The 16817-nt window shown below is 39.1% G+C and overlaps 1 protein-coding gene and 1 non-coding gene across 5 annotated transcripts in view; one reads left to right on the forward strand and one right to left on the reverse strand.

The window, feature by feature from the left end:
* The window catches only part of ABL2 (ABL proto-oncogene 2, non-receptor tyrosine kinase), a 100211-nt gene that overhangs the window by 33754 nt on the left and 49640 nt on the right, over positions 1–16817 (forward strand). The gene's annotated exons all lie outside the window — the stretch shown is intronic.
* LOC122452695 lies at positions 1302–1408 on the reverse strand. The gene has a single exon (XR_006272843.1). It is a non-coding gene; the product is annotated as a U6 spliceosomal RNA (small nuclear RNA).

Here is a 16817-nt window from a genome sequence, read left to right on the forward strand (position 1 = left end):
GACTGCAGCCATGAAATTAAAAGATGTTTGCTCTTTGGAAAGCTATGACAAACCTAGACAACATATTAAAAAGCAGAGACATTACTTTGCCAACAAAGGTCTGTCTAGTAAAAGCTATGGTTTTTCCAGTAGTCGTGTATGGATGTGAGAGTTGGGCTATATAGAAATCTGAGCACCGAAGAATTGATGCTTTTGAACTGTGGTGCTGGAGAAGACTCTTGATAGTCCCTTGGACTGCAAGGAGATCCAACCAGTCCATCCTAAAGCAAATCAGTTCATGACTACTCATTGGAAGGACTGATGCTGAAGCTCCGATACTTTGGCCACTTGATGTGAAGAACCGACTCATTGGAAAAGACGCTGTTGCTGGGAAGATTGAAGGCGAGAGGAGAAGGGGACGACAGAGGATGAGATGGCTGGATGGCACTCGATGGACGTGAATTTGAGTAGGCTCTGGAAGTTGGTGATGGACGGGGAGGCCTGGCGTCCTGCAGTCCATGGGGTCGCAGGGAGTCGGACCCGACTGAGCGACTGACACACACTCAAAAAAGATCTCTGGAAGCGAGTTCCAAAACTGTTACTTTACACATTATGTAGTTATAGCCTACAAAGACATTGATAAGTGTCTCTAGTCTTAATTTCTAGTGATTTCATCTCCTTGTCCAGGATTCCTATAGTAATTTCATCTCCTTACATAGGATTCCTTGTATAGGATTTTCTTTGGAGAATCCCGGGGAGAGAGCAGCCTGGCTGGTTACAGTCCATGGGGTCGCAAAGAGTTGTATATGACTGAAATGACTTAGCAGTATAGGATTCCTAAGACTGATAAAATAGCTGTTGAGAGTTTCAAGTTGATGGTTTAGACGATAACCTCAGATTTTTTAAAAGTACTTATAGAAGGGACTTTCTCCAGAGAAGTAGTATATATTTTTATTAGTAAGTTCTCACACATTTTTATGAGTTTTTATTTTTGACATAGTCTATATCTACAGCTGCTATCTTTCAGATAGTAAAAGGCTACCTTTAACTCCAATTATGTAATAATTTATTTTTATTTTTATTTCTATTTAAGTTAAAATAAGACATAGCCTCAGTTTGGTTCATGGAATTAATAAGGTTTAAGCTGAAAATAACCTTAGGATGATTTCTTCCTTTGCCAACCTTAAGTTTGCAGATGGGGAAATGGAAACAGTAGATTTTCATATCTATGACGGAGGAAAGATTATACCTTATGTCTTGTGATTTTTGATTCAGTGCTCTTCTGTAAGTTTTTTTTTTCTTTTTTTTTTTTTTTCTTTTTTAAAAATATGGAACGCTTCACGAATTTGCGTGTCATCCTTGCGCAGGGGCCATGCTAATCTTCTCTGTATCGCTCCAATTTTAGTATATGTGCTGCCGAAGCGAGCACTGTAAGTTTTACTTATGTTTGTTTTGCATTATGATTTCTGACTTTTAGTTGTACATTAATAAAGACAGGAGTTATTTTTTGTTGTTAAATTGCGTTTTGTGATTATCTTGAGTGGTTTGTGCATACAAACAAAGGTGCTCTCTTTACATTGAGATGCTAACAGCCTTAATTGTCTTCCTACAATTGGAAGTCAATTGTACTTTGTAGGAATATAGTATCCAAACCTTTTAATCTTAACTTCCAGCTTTCTGGTTGTGTTTATTGCTTTCTTATTTTGATTTGAATTAAAATTTTGCATTGCTAAATTTATTTAGAAGAGTTAAATTTACAGTGTATAAGTAGAAATTTTTTTGTTAAAAGCTTAGAAGGCCTTACTAATCTTAATAAGAAGGATCAGTTTAGCTTTATAGGCAGATTTATGGCATATTTTAGGAGAGTCATTATTTTTTTTGAGGTATAGGTAATTGCAAGTAGATTGAATGGTTTGGCTCATAAGAATCATTGAAACACTTGATTTGACAAGTAGCTAAGGATGTTTTTAGTAGCATTTTAATGTGCTTAATTGTTTAAAAAATGGAGAGCATATCTTTATAATTTAAAATTTTAAAAACCTTTATCCTTAAAATTTTGTTGATATTATTTAGCAAGCCAAATATTTGCAGATATGTAGAAACAAACTTTGTTAATTCCTAAGAAGATATTTACAGTTTCCAAAACTTTGAGGTAATGAGGCTGTTAAAATATGCATAAATATTGAACCCTAAAGCTGCCTGTTGGTATGTAAAGTGGTATATCTAATGATTCCAGCCACAGTGGAGGAAAAAATGGAAGCTGCTTATAACTGAAATGTGCTCTTTGTGGAAGTGTTGTGAATGAAATTGCTTTCTTGAGCAAGGTGTGCATAGCCAACTATACTCAACATTGGTTATAAAATTAATGATTGGTGGGAAAAGTCACAACTATTAAGTGGCAAAGGAGAGATCACTTCGTTCTTTAAGCACCCAGCACCTGAGTCTTGAAGGTGATGCACATTGTTTTCTTTGATAGTGAATTTTAACCAATAGCTGTATGTAATGGGCTTCCCAGTTGGCTCAGTGGTAAAGAATCTGCCTGCAATGCAGGAGGCCCATGTTTGATCCCTGGGTCCGAAAGATCCCCTGGAGAAGGAAATGGTAACCCACTCTAGTATTCCTGACCGTGAAATCCCGTGGGCAGGGGAGCCTGGAAGGCTCCATGAAGTTGCAGAAGAGTCGGAAATGACTTAGCGACTAAACAACAGTAAATAGATATATGATATGTTTATATCTATGTGATATAATTGTGTTCCTTGATTAGTCATATCCAGTTTGAGTTTTGAAAACTACTGTAGGAGAAACACCTGTACCTATCCCTTTTACTTGAAAGATTTTAACGGGAAAATACATTACAACAATAAGTTGGAATTATTAGTAGATACAGTAAAATATTGCCCTGTAGGTAGTTTGCAGTAAAAACAACACATAACAAATATGTAGTCAAAAAGTTTCTGAAACTAAAAAAAGGATTGTTTATTATACAGTAAATCAGTTTAATGGCAGAGTGGTTATATTTAGCACTAGTGGTATTATTAAACTCATATCAGTTTTAATGGTTTAAAAATATAGTCATTCTATTACTTTCCTACTTTTGAAACATTTTTCCTGGCCCTTAAACATTTTGATGCATTTTGATGCAATGGTTTTCTTATAGTAGCATATTTAAGAAGCTGACTTAAATTTAATTTATATCTTTTTGGTTTGTAAGTTTTATCTTCTCAATTCTGAATGTAGTGTAGTGGAAACAGTGACTTGGGCTCCAGAATCACTCTGGACGGTAATTGCAGCCATGAAATTAAAAGACGCTGCTCCTTGGAAGGAAAGCTGTGACAAACCTAGACAGAATATTAAAAAGCAGAGACATTACTTTGCCAACAAAGGTCCGTCTAGTCAAAGCTATGGGTTTTCCAGTAGTCATGTACAGATGTGAGAGTTGGACCATAAAGAAGGCTGAGTGCCAAAGAATTGATGCTTTTGAAATGTGGTGCTGGAGAAGACTCTTGGATGTCCCTTGGACAGCAGGGAGATCAAACCAGTCAATCCTAAAGGAAATCAGTCCTGGATATTCATTGGAAGGACTGATGCTGAAGCTAAAACTCCAATACTTTGGTCACCTCATCGGAAGAGCCAACTTATTGGAGAAGACCCTGATGCTGGGGTAGATTGAAGGCAGGAGGAGAAGAGGGCGACAGAGGATGAGATGGTTGGATGGCATCACCGACTCAGTGGACATAAGTTTGAGCAAACTCTGGGAGACAGTGAAGAACAGGGAAGCCTGGCATGCTGCAGTCCATGGGGTTGCAAAGAGTTGGACATGACTTAGGGAACAACAACTGGAAGGAATGAGTTAATAAGACAGAATCTGTATTCAAAAGGGGTTGCATGAAATTGAGATAGTTGAGAAGGGTGCATTGCAGTGTGTGACTGAGGTAAGGTTACATTTAGTTCTTTGATCCTCACAGCAACCCTATGATGTGGGTAGTGTAAGCATGTTATATAGACGAACAAACTCAAGTTGAGAGTGGCTGGACAGTTTCCCCAAGATCACAAAGCCAGTCAGTTGGCTGCGTAGGACTCAGACTCCATTACTCTGGCTCTGACTCAGTACTCTCTCCTCTACCATACTGTGTCCATTTTCTGAAAGTTGGTGACTTGTTATTTTCTGTTTGAACGTAAATGGCAGTCTTGAGTGAAGATTTTTGAGAAATATACATAAAAAAATTATTTTCCTCTTAAGGAATCTTCAGAGACTAACTTAGGCATAAGGGTGATGTTAGAGGGGTTCATTGCTACTGTTATTACCTAACTGATCTTACTGAGCACACACACATACATGAAACACTTAAATAAGACAGTTTTTGTTTAAACTCCCTTTTGTAAGGGGTTTTAAGGTGGGTGGGGGACAGGACAAATAGGAATGTACTGTTCTTTCAGCAGCATGCCTGGACAGACAGCTGTGCTGTGAGAATGTGTCTGCCCAAATCCGTGTGCATTCTTTATGGTGGCAGTTTGCACCATGGGAAGTCTCTAGGAAAGGGTAGTGGGTTATTGGATGGGGTCTGTTTGCGATATGATTCTCTTTTCCGCAGTAAGATAGTAAAAATCATATTTTTTTTCTCGGTGATCTTAGACATTTAGCATTGTGATGGGGTCCAGACTTTGAAGAGTTTTTAAACTTTGAAGGAAGGATGAGGGAATTAAGTATAATATGAACTCATGCGTTTATACATTTTTGTAAAAGTGTTTGCCAGAGTAGAAAAAATTGAGTGTCTAAATTACAGATTTTTTTCTTCTCTTTTTTAAAAAGTTGTTTTAAATTGTGGCTAATCTATGGCTGATTCATGTCAATATATGGCAAAAGCCACTACAATATTGTAAAGTAATTAGCCTCCAACTAATAAAAATAAATGAAAAAACAATTGTGGCAAAATACAATGTAAAATCTACCATCTTATCAAGTGTTTTAATATGCTCTGGTTTTATTTTGTTAATACAATATTCTATTTAAAGTGCGTAGTTCTCTGTGAATGACTCTTAATGCACTTTGGCCAGAGGGACTCCGCTTTCCTCTGTTATCACTCTTCTATCTACTATTGGTACAGAAACTTTTTACCCTATCAGAGTGGAGTCTGATGACAGAACAAGAGAAGTAGTAGACCTTAACTCCTGATGTTCATATGGTATCTTTGAAACGTGGATCATATCAGCTCCTTTTCCCCATGAAACCTTCATGCCAGCTCTTCAGAGAGATCGTATGGGACAGCCTGAAGCAGAGTGCATCGAACTCTGATCTTGTCAGTTCCTTAGCAGCTTGCTTTCATTTCTTACCATCTTCAAGATGAGGTCTAAACTCCTTAGCAGAGCATCCAAGGCTTTCATAATCTTGTGCCTGCCAAGTTTCATGCATGCTGTCTAGGCTTCAGCCATGCTAAAATACAAGTTGTTCTTGAAAGATGGTCTATGCCTGGCAAGTAGTAGGTAGTCTAAAAATACTTCTTGAAAGAATGGAAAAAAAAATACATGTCTGTGTACATATATATACCTATGCATGTATCTCAGTTGTACTTTTTTACATGCCAATGTGTAACTTTTATTCCAGGGCTGACTCTTGGCTTTCCTTTCAAGACTCAGGCCAAGAATCCTCTTTTAAGAGGCTTTCTCTGTTTTTGGCTACACTAGCCAGCACTCTTGCTCTGTGATACCAAAACATTCAGGCCACATCTCTGTATATGGCCACTGAATTACTTTTTTATTTCTCCCACTAACATGTGAGATTCTTGAGGGCCAGGGATCATGTCTTATTTACCTTATTACTCCCTAGCTCTTTACTTAATCTTCACAGGTACTTTCTGTTACAGAAAGTGTTGTAAGATAGCTGTTGCTCTTGTTTCCTAATATTTACATTTTGTAGCATTATATATTGAATGTTCCTGGGTTTTAAATTTGCCTTCCCAAAGTGAAAGTTGCTTTGACATTTGACTTGTGAAGTAATCGGTATTCCAGTGAGTATATGTCTTAAGTCACAATTAGTGTAATATGATTGCTTATTATGGGAAGAGATGTTAGGAAGATTAGAATTGCAGACTTCATCTTCATGTGGAGGAATTATTTGAGTTGTTTAAATCATTGAACAAGACTATGTAAGCCTTACCCTTCTAGATCAGTACACCTGAGTTTGTGAATTTTAAATTGGTGACCCATTAAATTGTTCCTACTTAAGATGTAACTGTTTTGATGCATTTGTGTTTCTTAATTTCCACCCTCTTTTTGTCAGTGTTGCTTTCCTTTCTATTCTTGATGTCAAAAGTTGTGTCATCTGGATACTCCTTAAAATTTAAGACTTAGTGGGTGATATATCATTTGTTCTTTCAAGAAGGCTTTACTTTAGATGTTCTTCCTTTTTTAGAGTCCAGAATCTTAATCATTCTACCATAAATTTTGGCTCTGTCTCTTCCTAAATTTAGTTGTGAAATCATTAGGTGAAACAATATTCAAGGAGACTATGAGCATACTAAAAATGTCTTGGAATTTTTGGCATGAATCTAGGTACCATAAATATTTATTATATAAATAGCAACTGTGAAATCCCAAATTTATTTAGATTTATTTGGATAATTAAAAGGGCTTCCCAGGTGATGCTAGTGGTAAAGAACCAGCCTGGTAATGCAGGATACATACAAGACATGGGTTCGATCCCTGGGTCAGGAAGATTCCCTGGAGGAGGGCGTGGCAAACCACTCCACAGGGAGTGGAATTGCTGGGACATGTGATAAATCAGTGTTAAGCTTATTGAAGAACCACCAAAATGTTTTATTTGGAAGCTGACCATTTTATATCTTCACCTGTAGTGCACTGGGGTTCATCCTTAGGAGATGGTTCCCTATAAGGCTTTTGCTCTGCCATCCTGCTGCTCTGTTATGTCCGACTCTTTGTGACCCCGTGGACTGTAGCCCACCAGACTCCCCTGTCCATGGGATTTTCCAGGCAAGAGTACTGGAGTGGGTTGCCATTTCCTTCTCCAGGGGATCTTCCTGACTCGGGGATTGAACCCATGTCTCTTGTGTCTCCTGCACTGGCAGGCATATTCTTTACCATTGCACCACCTGGGTATCCCACTTAACTAGTAATATATTACCTTGGATGAGTCTGGTAATTTCTGTTTGTATTTCAGTTTCTTCATCCTTAAAAATGGTGCTTGAGTTAGATAATCTGTAAAATTTCTTCTGGGGATTCTCAGGTGGCTCAGTTGTAGAGAATCCACGTGCCAGTGTGGGAGACCCGGGTTCTATCCGGGTCTTAGATACTTCTCACTGTATTGAGTATTTTATAAGTATTTTCTATCACTGATAAGAAAGCAGGTTACTTTTAAGAATGTAGCATCATTTGCATGTAGATAATTATCTCTAGATGCCTAATAGAAGCTTGAAATAAAGGGGAGAAAGGCATCAAGGAAAACTGAACTTAAAACACACACAACTATATTTACACATAGCTCTGCAGTTACATACCAGAGTGTATTACACATATAATGAGTAGGGAGGCCAGAAGTCTTGGATCCTGTGTGAGGGACATTCTGTTAGAAGGCCATGACACTATAATAGGCCATAATGAGTTAAGGTAAAGAAGTTTTAGGAAGAATTTTTTCCTTGGTTACTGATGATTGAACAGGGAGTAGCTCTTATTCCCTGACCAATAGCTCACTTTTAAAGTGGTTATGTAACCTGTTAATATACAGTTTACTCCACCTTTGCAGGAAAAGGGCTGTCTTGTATACTTAAGTATTTTACAAGTTGATTTTTAGTACCTGTTTTCCAGGTAGCCCCAGAAAAACCAGGTTTGTGAGAGAGGTCACAGTGTTAGTGTATTCTTGCTCCCCCAGTGAATTACGTGAAGTAATTGCTATTTAATTACATGAATTAGGAATTCCCTGGTGGCTCAGTGGTTAGGACTCCATACTTGCGTTGCTGAGGGCACAGGTTCGATCCCTGGTTGGGAAACTAAGATCTTCCAAGCTGCATGGCGCAGCCAAAAAAAGAAAGAAAAATAAATTAAATGAATTAATTGCTATTAAATCCAAGGTTCCTTATTTTCCTGTTTGTTTTGGTTTCAGTGGATAAAGAAGGAAGCAGTGTTAACAGCTCATTGCCCTTCTGATAATGCTGTTAGTCCCAGGACAAGATACCCCCAAAGACTGTAGTGGGAAGGGGATGGTATGTCATGGCTATTCTTGGAACTTGACTTGGCTGTTTCTATGCTGCTTTGGCAGAAGCTAAAGGGTTGGGTTGGATCTCAGGGCATCTTTGAAATAATCAAGATGTTTAGTGTAGCAGCCCAGCCTGCAACCACTTTTTATTTGTTTGTTTTCAAATCTCTCTAAATCCTTGTTCTTCTTGATAGTAACATAGACCTGCACCTCACTAGTCCCTTCCTTTTCCCCAGGGTGTTAAGTTACAGATTTTTTTTTTCCTATTGATATACTCAGTCCTAAATTTGGTTCATCAAAATCTAGAGTTTTACTTTGAAAAAATGATCAACTACTTGTATTTTTTTTTAAAACAGGAAAATGTAGCAACGTTAAAAATGAGCTGCTTTTAATAATAGCCTAATAAGGGTTTTGTTTTTTTGAATAGCACTTGGTTATTCAGATATTTGCCTTCATCTCCCAAAATAACAGACTCAGAATTTTAAGAACTCTTTAATGCATATAGAAAAAGGAGCTATGATTGATTTCAGTCTGTTTCTTATAACCTCTTTTGATTGTGCAGACTGGTAAGAATTTTTCTAGCCTGTAATCTCCTTTAAATTAATTTGCTTCATCATTTCTTTCATCAGCTTTTATGTTTTACTGGCTAGGGCATGAGCTCACATTCTCATTTATTAGACTTACAGGAGAGCATGCCAGACAGTAGTAAAGCTTCCTAGGATGTTTGTCTGCTAGGAGATTAAAAGTAAGAGCTAGATTTCTTAAGGACATCCATCTAGGGAGAGTACCTCCCCCTTCTCTTCAAATAACTAATTTATTTCTTTTAGGTAGCTTCAGATTTGTCTGTTCTTATATTCTAAATAAGCCACCAGATATTTGCTAAGCTTTTACTACTGAAATATCCTTGGCTGTGGAAGTCTAGCCTTTACCAGCTCCAAGTGATTGGTAGTGGCTTTTCTTTTCTGAGGCTAGTCACGAAACAGAAGGCTAATTTCAAGGAGCAAAGGGAATAGGGTAAAGGAGCTGGCTCAACATCTAATATCAGCCTGGCCTAGCATTCTGTCTCTCTTCTTTTTTCTCTGGTTTTGGCATCCCTAACTTCCTGTTGTTGCTGTGGCCATGCATGTTTTTTGCTTTGCCTATTTGTGTCAAAACCCACAGACAGACAGATCCCCCCAAGAACCCCCTCTCCTTTATATTTTCTAAAAATGCTCTAAGAAATTTCACAGGGAGTAGCCAAAGGGAAAAGCACTAAGAGAAGGTCAAGAGATAATCTCTCTTACTTCTCTGCTGTCTCCTTTTTGCTTAGTCAATAGAAAAGTTGAGGGACATTAAAAAAAAAATTATAGAAGGTTATAAGACTATATGTGGACTGATTAAGTGTAATATTTATGTATATTTATAAAATTTTCAAACTGATGTACATAAGGTGTACATAAGCATGGGATTTCAGGGGGGAATATCAAAGAGAAACAAACTATAGTACTTGATATAGAAATATCAATAACCTCATATATGCAGATGACACCATCCTAATGGCAGAAAGCAAAGAGGAACTAAAGAGCCTCTTGATGCAGGTGAAAGAGGAGAGTGGAAAAGCTGGTTTAAAATGCAACATCCAGAAAACTAAGATCATGGCATCTAGTCCCATCACTTCCTGGCAAATAGATGGGGGAAAAATGGAAACAGTGACAGACTTTATTTTCTCAGGCTCCAAAATCACTGCAGATGGTGACTGCAGGCTTGAAATTAAAAGACAGTTGCTTCTTGGAAGCGTATTAAAAAGCAGAGACATCACTTTGCCGACAAAGGTTCGTCTAGTCAAAGCTATGATTTTTTCACTAGTCAGGTACTTCTATGAGAGCTGGACCATAAAGAGGGCTGAGCACCAAAGAATTGATGCTTTTGAATTGAGGTGCTGGAGAAGACTCTTGAGAGTCCTTGGGACAGCAAAGAGATCCAGCCAGTCAATCCTAAAGGAAATCAGTCCTGAATATTCATTGGAAGGACTGATGCCGAAGCAGAAACTCCAGTACTTTGACCACCTGATGCAAAGAACTGACTTATTGGAAAAGACCCTGATGCTGGGAAAGATTGAGGGCAGGAGGAGAAGGGGCCGACAGAGGATGAGATGGTTGGATGACATCACCGACTCAATGGACATGAGTTTGAGTAAACTCTGGGAGATAGTGATACAGGGAAGCCTGGGGCGTGCTGCAGTCCATGGGGTCACAAAGAGTCGGCATGACTGACTGAACAACAAAACTACAGCACTGGAAAGGTTTTGGGTGTCTGCAGGTAGTAGAGATGGGCTAAGTTGCTTATTCCTTGATCCAAGATGAGGATGTAGAAGTAGGGGAGTAGGTGTGTTCCCAGGGCATGCAGGGGAGGGGAGGGAAAGTCAGAAACAAAGGAAGAGGACATGTTGGCAGTGACATGGTGCTCCACAGCTGTGTTTAAGGCAGATACCTAGGTCAGAACACAAAACAAAACAAAAAGGGAATTTTTTCTTATTTATCTGAAATTTGATATGAATACACACATGCACACACATAAACGATTACTAAGGGGAAACTGTAATAAAAATTCCATTTTACTAATGTATACTTCCGTATAGTCAGTCACATATCCCATTAGGTTCAGATGTCATTCTTTTTTTAATTAGTATCCAGATAAGTCCTGTTTATCCCAAGGATATTTTAAATAATTGATAGAACATATCATGTCTAATGTAATTGCTATGTATCTTTAATCTTCTTATGATCTATAGGTCCTCTGCCTTCATTCTTAATATTATTTTGTGCAAAGGAAAAGGTTGTTCCTAAAAAGTCATTGAAGGCTTTTGTAGCTTTAAAATTTTTTATGTTACTCTGATTATATCAGCTGTTTTCTAGAATATGCTTCAAACTATTTCTTGATGGTTTTGTCATTTATGTTATATCACAATTACAGTCCCTTGAACAGAATAGTACAAAAATTTGAGTGAATGAGGATTTCTGTATGTATTAATCAATGCTAACAGATTACTGAAGCTTCCACTTTCCACTTAATTCTTTGTTCTCAAATGCAACTATGTTGGGGATTTGTATTGTATTTTTTTTTTAAGAGAGGTACTATGTAATGTTTGGTCTTAATGAATAAAATAATTACCTTATTACCAGATTTTTTATAGAGTTAGAATGAAATCAGTGTTCTTAAGTAATTCAACAGGAACTACTTTATTTTCTGTATTTGACTTTTTCCTGCTTATATTTTTCATAATTGTTTAAAGTCCCTTGGTTTTGGCTTTTGATCCTTCTCCTGAGATGCTTGGTGTTTTGAGAGACTGGTTAGATTCCATATGTGTGCAAAAGGGTTTATCTCATTTGTATTATACTTTGATTTTCATCTGAAATTGCTGTTTTGAAGTGATATTTATCTAAGTCTCAACTTTCTGAAAAATTCAGGCAAGCAGAAAATAGGAGAAAATTTCCTAACTCAAAGGTATTTTAATACTCAGTATAAGCAAGCAAACCCTTTAAAGATAAGAATAGTTTCCAGTTTAAGTTCATCTGTGTCATCTCCTGTGACTATGTGGAAAAACTTGTCTCAACTGTAGTGAACCCTGAGTCAGTATATTAACCAACTCAGTTTTGACTGCTTGATTATTTGGTCCCCAGAGTAGTTTTTACTGTTACTTATTGGATATTTTTGGCATAGTTAATATTACTAAATGAACTAGAATTTGGCTGAAAATTTGAAGCCAAATTTACTGGATGAGTAAGTCATGCTAGTTAGTGTCATATAGCAGTGTTTTCACACTTTTTTGTTCACATGTCTCCTAAAAGGACTTTTGGAGAATCTAGGTTAGAGAATGTAACTTTAAAGGAATAGTATGAGGGAGGTGTAGGTATCTGATACAAACAGGTATTGGTCACATGAATCTGTACATGTCGTAAATTAATAGAACTGTACCCCAAAAGAAAGGAAAATAGATGTGTACTCTCTTGCACATGTTTTGGGTGACATCTAAAAAATTTTTTCATCCCAGGTTTCAATAGTTGCTGATTATATGATTTTTGATGTGTTATAAATAATGATATTTTAAAATAAAACATTTTTTTAAAAAAAGAATCTAAATATCACAGTGATTTACCACTTAGCATTACCATCTAACAGCTGAAAGGTGCTGGTTATTCTTTTTGGATTTGTATTTCTGTCCTACTTTCCTCATTGAATTTTATCCTAATGTTGCATTTTATTGACCGTCCAAAATCATACCATAGTTATCTGCATCTGAGATAGGTATATAAATTGAAACTGAATGTCTTTTAGTTTCTCTGTGTTTAAAAAATTGTATGCTTGATTTAGGATTCTAACCTGTTAGTACATAAGTGTGTTAGTTGCTCAGTCATGTCCAACTCTTTGTGACCACATGGACAGTAGCCTGCCAGGCTCCTTTGTCCGTGGAATTCTCCAGGCAAGAATACTGGAGTGGGTTGCCATTCTCTTCTCCAGTGTATCTTCCTGACCCAGGGATCGAACCCAGGTCTCCTGCATTGCAGGAAGATTCTTTACCACTGAGCCATGAGGGAAGCCTGTTAGTACATAATCAAAACAATATACATTTTTGATATTTAAAAGTAAGATTTTATTGGAAATACATTATATCAGCTCTTGCTGCAAAAATGCTGTGTAACAAATAATCTGAAATTTTCAGTGGTTTAAAACAGCATTTCTTTTTCTCTGATGAGTCTCTGGGCTAGCTGGGCTTTGGTTGATCTCAGCTGAGTTTTGCTGGGTTCAGCTGGATTTGGCTCCAAACTCCTAGGTCTGCTCTGCATGTCTCGGTCTCCTCGTGAGGATAGTGGAAACCCCAGCGGGGTGCGAAGCGCACATGAAGGCCGTTAGGGCTCTTACTTCACAGTTGGCTGCTGCCCGCACGGTTGGGCCACGAAAGTCGTATGACCAAGCCCAACCTCAGTGGGGCAGGGAAATATTCTCTCTCTATTCTAGTGGAAGAAAAGCTGTGACAAACGTAGACAGCATATTTAAAAGCAGAGACATTACTTTGCCGACAAAGCTCCATATAGTCAAAGCTGTGGTTTTTCCAGTGGTCATATATGGATGTGGGAGTTGGACCATAAAAAAAGCTAAGTGCCGAAGAATTGATGGTGGTGTTGGAGAAGACTCTTGAGAGTCCTTGGATTGCAAGGAGATCAAACCAGTCAATCCTAAAGGAAGTCAGTCCTGAATATTCATTGGAAGGACTGATGCTGAGGCTGAAACTCCAGTACTTTGGCCACCTGATGCAAAGAACTGACTCGTTGGAAAGGCCCTGATGCTGGGAAAGATTGAAGGCGGGACGAGAAGGGGACGACAGAGGGTGCGATGGTTGGATGGCATCACTGACTCAGTGGACATGAGCTTGGGCAAGCTCTGGGAGATGGTGGAGGACAGGGAAGCCTGGCATGCTGCAGTCCATGGGGTCACAAAGAGTCGGACACGACTGAGCGACTGAACAGCAACAACATTCTAGTGGTGGATAACTGCCAAGTCTTTGGGCCAAAGATTTGGATGTATATTTTTGTAACAGGGAGGAACTGAAAAATTGGGAATAGTAGTCCAACCTATTTTGTGCATTAAAAAAAGATAATTTTTTAAAATTTGTTTTTGGCTGTGCTGGGCCTTTGCTGCTGCGCAGGCTTTTCTCTAGCAGTGGAGAGTGGGGGCTGCTCTGGCTGTGATACACGCACTCTTCCTTGTGGTGGCTTCTCTGGTTGCAGAGCATGGGCTCTAAAGCGCACAGGCTCCAGTCGTTGTGGGTCCCAGGCTGTAGGGCACAGTCTTAATAGTTGTGGCACACGGACGTAGTTGCTCCATGGCATGTGGGATCCTCCCAAACCATTGATCCAGCCTGTGTCTCCTGCATTGGCAGGCGGATTCTTTTCCACTGAGCCACCAGGGAAGCCCTATTTTGTGCATCTTTTAATGAGATACTTTCTCTCATGTCCGTGGACTTTATTTACTAGAATTTCTGAGAATTTGAGATTGGAACCTGTAGAAATTAGCTAGGCAAAATCTGGGAAGAGGCAGTGGGCCACAGTATTAGGGGGTGAGGGAATAATATTTGACAAAATAAAAGAGGGTTTGGGGAATTAGAGAGTTGGGTATGTCACAAGTATAATATGAGAGGCCGGCTATTTACCAGAAAGAGAATGGGTAGTAGAATAAGGCCTAGGTCCCCACAGAAGAAGCTTTTATGCCGTGTGGGGGAGATTAGACTTTAACTTGAATGCAGTGTGGGGAAATCATTGGAAGGTTTTAAGCAGAGCAGTTATGTGATCAGATTTTCCTGTGCTCTAGAAGAAAAAATCATCTTTGGCTATTTGTGCATTTTAGATAGATGTTAGAGAGACCATGGCAAAAACCTAGGTGAAGAATGAAGGTGGCCTAAACTAAGGTTGTGGAATTAGAGCCTGAAAGAGATGTTGTTGAGCCACAATTAAAGTATTTTTATCTAGGGAGTACCTTGGTCATTCTCTCATTTACATGTAATTTGAATGTTAGAATAAGGGCAGTTTTTCAGGTAACATCAGTCCTCAATCTTTAATTTCATAAAACAGTATGAATGCTAGCCTGCTTGCATCATGCTAAGTTGCTTTAGTCCTGTATGACTCTTCGTGATCCTATGGACTGTAGCCCTCCAGGCTCCTCTGACCATGGGATTCTCCAGGCATGAATACTGGAGTGGGTTGCCATGCCCTCCTCACGGGGATCTTCCTGTCCTAGGGATCAAACCTGTGTCTCTTAAGTCTCTTGTGTTTCAGGCAGGTTCTTCCCAGGTGACTGGTGCCACCTGGGAAGCCCAGCAATGCATGTTAAAAAGGATTTTTACTATTTGTAAATTTTTTTGTTGTTCAGTCGCCAAGTCATGTCTGACTCTCTGTGACCCCATGAACTGCAGCATGCCAAGCTTCCTTGTCCATCACTATCTCTTTGAGTTTGCTCAAACTCAGTACTCTTGCCTGGAAAATCCCATGGACGGAGGAGCCTGGTAGGCTGCAGTCCATGGGGTCTCGAAGAGTTGGATGCAACTGAGCGACTTCACTTTCACTTTTCACTTTCCTGCATTGGAGAAGGAAATGGCAACCCACTCCAGTGTTCTGGCCTGGAGAATCCCAGGGACGAAGGAGCCTGATGGGCTGCCGTCTATGGGGTCGCACAGAGTCCGACACGACTAAAATGACTTAGCAGCAGCAGCAGCATGTCCATTGAGTCAGTGATGCCATCCAACCGTCTCATCCCTGGTCGCCCCCTCACCTCTTGCCCTCAATCTTTCCCAGCATTAGGGTTTTTCCAGTGAGTAAACAGTAGAGGATGTTTTTTTTGAATCCCTTGGGAAAAAGTTAATAAATGAATATGTTTTATTGAAGCTAGAGAAACACTGTTTAGCTGTTTGTTCAGTGACCTAGTGTATATTATCTATTTCCTTGGTTTAACTGTTCCTTTCTCCATAATTCAGAATACATATTTAGGGGCTTCCCTGGTGGCTCAGTGGTTGAGAATCCATGTGCCAATGCAGTAGACACAGGTTTGAGCCCTCATCTGAGGAGACCCCACATGCCACAGACAGCTAAGCCCGTGTGCTGCAGCTACTGAGCCAGTGCTCGAAAGCCTGGGAGCTGCAACTGCTGAAGCCTGCATGCCCTAGAGCCTGTGCTCCGCAACAAGACACTGCAGTGAGAAGCCCCTGCACCGAAACTAGAGAGCAGCCCCTGCTTGCCACAGCTAGAGAAAAGCCCGTGCAGCAAGGAAGACCCACCACAGCCAAAAAATGAATGAAATTATTTGTCTGGAAGAAAAATTCTTGAAATTGTTACTGCTATTAATGGCTTCTAATTGCCAACAAGAGAAATCTGAAATCCTTGGTATGGCATTCAGTGTTCTCCAAGATTTGGTCCTTGCTTACCTTTCATACGTGAGTTTCATTAGCACTTCATTTCATGCGTATATACCCTCCACCGCACAAAGAACAAATGGAAACCCCGGGGTCACACTAATTTTCTTTTTCAGTTTCCATCATGTGATACGCAGTTTGCTGTCATTAATTGCTTTATTTTGGACGCCTTCATCCTCATTCACTTTACTTTAGATGGTTGATAGAAAAATGACTTCTATGTCTTTAAACTGGAGGCAATAGATGAGGCCCAGATTTCATTTTTCCAGTTTACAGATACATCTCAGGTGGTTTTTATTGTGCTTGGTGCAAAGTGTATGTTTGATAAATATTTGAATAAGTAATACATTGAATTAATATTGAGAGTTAGAATTTCCTGTGGATTGAATTATTTTGTTTGTGTGGGCACAGACATCATATACATTCCATGCAGAAATATGTGTGTGTGTGTGTATGTATGTGAGTGTATGTAAGCAGTTGTTGCATGCTTCCCTAGTCTCAGTGAAACAGCTGACTCCTTGGATTACAGAGGATTGTATTGTAGATCTTTAGGAATGATCTAGGTTTGTTTGTGAGTCCCTCCCTAGGAATGTTAGCTCTGAGCTTGCATTCAAGTCATTGTACCAGGTGTTAGTTACACTGACTTTGAGAATTCCATGAGGGAAAGAGGATTGGCACATTCCTTTCATCCCT

Source organism: Cervus canadensis, chromosome 13 (assembly GCF_019320065.1).
Source record: "Cervus canadensis isolate Bull #8, Minnesota chromosome 13, ASM1932006v1, whole genome shotgun sequence".
Classification (NCBI taxonomy): Eukaryota; Metazoa; Chordata; class Mammalia; order Artiodactyla; family Cervidae; genus Cervus; species Cervus canadensis.